The sequence below is a fragment of the Callorhinus ursinus genome, unplaced genomic scaffold, assembly GCF_003265705.2.
Source record: "Callorhinus ursinus isolate GAN/ISIS: 27379988/994484 unplaced genomic scaffold, GSC_fseal_2.0 scaffold3279, whole genome shotgun sequence".
In the NCBI taxonomy this organism is placed as follows: domain Eukaryota; kingdom Metazoa; phylum Chordata; class Mammalia; order Carnivora; family Otariidae; genus Callorhinus; species Callorhinus ursinus.
This window is the reverse complement of record NW_027400333.1, coordinates 722-5,703: the sequence shown is the minus strand read 5'-3', so window position 1 is coordinate 5,703 and position 4,982 is coordinate 722. Positions and strand designations below refer to the sequence as shown.

Sequence of the window (4,982 nt, the reverse complement as noted above, 5' to 3'; positions counted from 1 at the left end):
TATTTGCAAATGACACTACAGACAAAGCATTGATTTCCAAGATTTATGATGAACTTCTCAAACTCAACACCCAAAAAACAAATAATTAAGTCAAAAAATGGGCAGAAGGTATGAACAGACACTTCTCCAAAGAAGATATACAAATGGCTAACAAACACATGAAAAAATTTTCAACATCATTAGCCATCAGGGAAATTCAAATCAAAACCACTTTGAGATATGACCTTACACAAGTTACAATGGCAAAAATGGACAAGGCAGAAAACAACACATGTTGGAGAGGTTGTGGAAAAAGGGGAACCCTCTGACACTGTTGGTGGGAAAGCAAGTTGATATAGCCACTTTGGAAAACAGTATGGAGGTTCCTCAAAAAACTAAAAATAGAGCTACCCTATGAGCCAGCAATTGCGCTCCTGCGTTTTTACCCCAAAGACACAGATGTAGTGAAAAGAAGGGCCATATGCACCCCAATGTTCATAGCAGCAATGTCCGCAATAGCCAAACTGTGGAAAGAGCCGAGAAGCCCTTCATCAGATGAATGGATAAAGAAGATGTGGTCCATATAGACAATGGAATATTACTTAGCCGTCAGAAAGGATGAATAGCCACCATTTGCATTTACATGGATCAAACTGGAGGAGATGATGCCAAGTGAAATAAGTCAAGCAGAGAAAGTCAATTACCATATGGTTTCACTTATTTGTGGAACATAAGGAATAGCACAGAGGACATTAGGAGAAGGAAGGGAAAACTGAAGGGGAAGAATCAGCAGGGGAGACAAACCCTGAAAGACTATGGACTCAGGGAAACAATCTGTGGGTTTCGGAGGGGAGGGGGTGGGTGGATGGATTAGCCCGGTGATGGGTATTAAGGAGGGCACGTACTGCATGGAGCACTGGGGGTTGTACGAAAACAATGAATCATGGATTACTGCATTGAAAACTGGTGATGATTGTATGATGACTAACATAACATAATAAAATAAAATTAAAAAAAAAGATTTATTTATTTATTTGATGGGGGGAGGGAAGGGGCAGAGAGAGGGAGAGGGAAACTCAAGCAGACTCCACACTGAGCACAGGGCCTGACACAAGGTTGGATCTCAAGACCCTGAGATCGTGACCTGAGCCTAAACATAGAGTATGGCACTCAAAGGACTGTGCCACCCAGGCGCCCCACCCTAATTTTTTTTTTTACATTAAGTCACTCATTCTACTTTAAATTTTATTTTATATTATGTTCAACTAACTTGTGTCAAAATTACTAGATTCTTCCTATTTCACGTTCATGCAAACATTCCTTTTCATTTCAATATTCTGCAAATTTCTCTCAGATTTTCTTTCAACATAATAGATGGAATTATAAACCAGTGTGTGTATGTTTGCACACATTTGTGTAAGCATGTTTATTTGAAAGAAAGATGTGCATGAGTGCACACACTTACATACATACCCACACTCCACACCCTCAAATGTTTTCTTTGGACATGACAAAGTGTATCCAACCCTTTATTCCTCACAACATGCATTTCAATTTCCACATTACCTTCAGCAATAAGGAAACAGATGTCCAGGTGAATTACATTTTTAACAACAACATAAAAATGCAGATTAAGTGCACGTGCGTTCCCGGGATTCGCGTTGCGGTAGCCATGGACGCTTTGGATCGAGTTGTAAAGCCCAAAACGAGAAGAGCCAAGAGATTCCTTGAGAAGAGAGAACTGAAACTCAGTGAAAATATTAAAAATGCTATGCTGATTAAAGGGGGAAATGCAAATTCCATGGTGACACAAGTACTTAAAGATGTGTATGCACTGAAAAAACCGTACGGAGTTCTGTATAAAAAGAAAAACATTACAAGACCATTTGAGGATCAGACATCATTGGAATTCTTTTCAAAGAAGTCAGATTGTTCTTTACTTATGTTCGGCTCCCATAAAAAGAAGTGGCCAAATAATCTAGTAATAGGTCGTATGTATGACTACCATGTGCTGGATATGATTGAGTTGGGTATCGAGAAGATTGTCTCTCTAAAAGATATTAAGAATAGTAAATGTCCCGAGGGAACAAAACCCATGTTAATCTTTGCTGGTGATGATTTTGATGCAACAGAAGACTACAGAAGGCTAAAAAGTCTTCTTATTGATTTCTTCAGAGGCCCCACAGTACCAAATATCCGCCTGGCTGGTTTAGAGTATGTTCTGCACTTCACTGCATTGAATAGGAAGATTTACTTTCGAAGCTATAAGTTGCTGTTGAAGAAATCTGGTTGTAGAACACCAAGGATTGAATTGGAAGACATAGGGCCCTCATTGGATCTGGTTCTGAGGAGGACACATCTGGCATCAGATGATCTTTATAAATTATCTCTGAAAATGCCAAAAGCGCTCAAGCCAAAGAAGAAGAAAAATGTCTCCCATGATACTTTTGGTACAACTTATGGAAGGATTAATATGCAGAAGCAAGACCTAAGCAAACTACAAACCAGGCAAATGAAGGGGTTGAAGAAGCGACCTGCAGAAAGGATAACAGAAGACCAAGAGAAAAAATGAAAGAGAATTAAAAAAAATGATGGAACTTAGCCAGTGACTATAATGTTATTGTAGTCTGTTTACTTAAGAGAATTATCAATCATCAGTCATTTCTAAGTTTCTTAAAGATTTTATTAAATATTTTTGTAGCATGGTAATTTAAAAAAATGCAGATTAGACTTCCTGTGCATCTTCTTGAGTTGTTCCAAATGGTCCCATACAGTATATATGTTCAATTCAAGTATGATGCCTTTAATTCAGAAAACTGTACCTTTACCATACATGTAGCTTATTGTATGTAATTAAACTCCAATAGTTCAGTTAGAATTTAAAATTCTAATGGTGTATGTCTCACACCGGATCAAAAGCACCTATAGCTGAGTCACACTTGACAGGGGTGGGAGAAATGTGTTATAACTGGGAAGAAGGCAAAGTGTCACATATGTATATAGAAATGGCAAAATTCAATTAAGACAATTTATATTTGGTAAATTACTTTTTGAATAAACTGTAAGACGAACCTACATATTTAAATGGCATAAATATCATGTAGCAGTTGAAGAAAGATGTGAACTACAGCTCCACAAAACATCGTGGATGACCTTTAGAAATACAAAGTAGAGACTGACTAGTACACAATACATCAGAACAACTCCCCACCAGACAATGTCATTCGATTATAAAAGCATTATATGAAGACACGTGTTTTCAGAATGGCTTTTTATACAGTCCTAGTGAACAGATACACTTATAAAAGCAATCAGAACTGAGAGAAATTATAAAAACTTGCTTCTTCCCATTCTAGGCATTTGTACTGATATTTGGGAACAGAATTCATGATTACGCTGCTATTGAAGTTTCTCAGAGCAGAAGATTAATGAAGTGAATTACTTAAATGTATGGAGAAGTTGAATTCAAACAAACGGAAATTCTAGGAAATAAATAGAAGGAGCAAATTTTACTTCCAATTTGATAGAAGAATAGCAGTTTCTGGCTCTGAGGCTCTGAGCCCTGCAATCATGGGCACTTCTTCTGCCCCAGCAAGATTGGCCCTCGCATCACTGGAACCCCAATGATTCCTTTCAGAGCCCTCTTTATGTCTCTGTTCCTCGGGCTGTAGATGAAGGGGTTCAGCATGGGCGTCACCACCATGTACATCACCGAGGCTACTGCACTTGAGTGGGAGCTCTTGGGAGCAGCAGAGCTAAGGTACACTCCTAGGCTCGTACAATAAAATAAGGAGACAACGGAGAGGTGAGATGCACAGGTGGAAAATGCAGTATACTTGCCCTGAGCTGATGAGATCCCAAGTATAGAAGAAACTATCTTAGAATAAGAGTAAAGGATCCCTGGAAAAGGACCTCCACCCAGCAGGACAGCTGCAAAATACATCACGAAGTTATTTAGAAAGGTGTCAGAACAAGCAAGTTGGATCATCTGATGGAATTCACAAAAAAAGTGGGGTTTCTGGAAGTGTGTACAGAAGGCAAACCACAACAGCATTAAACTTGTAATAAGGAATTCAGGATACACATGACCCAGGACACCAGAACCAGCAGTACACAGAGCCCAGGGTTCATGATGATCGTGTAGTGCAGGGGGTGACAGATGGCCAAACCGGTCATAGGCCATCACACTCAGTAAAAAGACGTCCAACACAGCAAAGAGTATGAAGAAATAAATCTGAGTAACGCAGCCTGCATACATGATGACTTTGCTCTCTGTCTGTATATTCATCAGCATCTTGGGGATGGTGGTAGAGGTGAAGCAGATGTCTACAAAGGACAGGTTGGAGAGGAAGAAGTACATGGGCATGTGGAGATGGGAGTCTGAGCCAACAGCCAAGACGATGAGCAGGTTCCCAAACACAGTGATCAGGTACATGGAGAGAAAAAGCCCAAATATGAGGGGCTGCAGTTGTGGTTCCTCTGAAAATCCCAGAAGAAACTTTGAAATTTGTGTATCATTGCCTGGTCCCATGTGGTGGAGGTGATTTCTGGGAAAGAGAGAAACAACATGACTGATTTTCACACAAAGTTGCATTACTCACAGATTTGAAATGTTACTTTGTATTTTGTAGTCTAGAAATTCATTTTAATATGTGGGGTGTGCATCTGGTCTCCTTCAGGGAATCCCATGTACCACCATAGTGATGGAATTTTTGTTCCAACCATTTTTTTCCCCAAAAGGCCATGTGTTCTATAATTTTCATTTAAAAATGTTTCCAAATTTCCAAAATATAAATTGAGTGTGGGCCATGTTTTAGGCATTGGGACCTGAGGAAGGAAGGAAGGAAGGGAGAGATTGAGAGAGAGAAGGAAAGAGAGAGAAAGAAAGAAAAGAAAGGAAATAAAGAAAAGAAAGAAAGAAAAAGATAGAGAAAGAAAGAAAAAGGAAAGGAAAGGAAAGGAAAGAAAAAGAATTAAAAGGCAGTGGAAGGGGAGTAATATAT

The 4,982-nt window shown here is 39.2% G+C and overlaps 1 pseudogene; it reads left to right on the top strand.

The window, feature by feature from the left end:
* Window positions 1-1,921: 1,921 nt before the first annotated feature.
* Window positions 1,922-2,551, top strand: LOC112817378 (ribosome production factor 2 homolog pseudogene; annotated as a pseudogene).
* The last annotated feature ends 2,431 nt before the right edge of the window (window positions 2,552-4,982 follow it).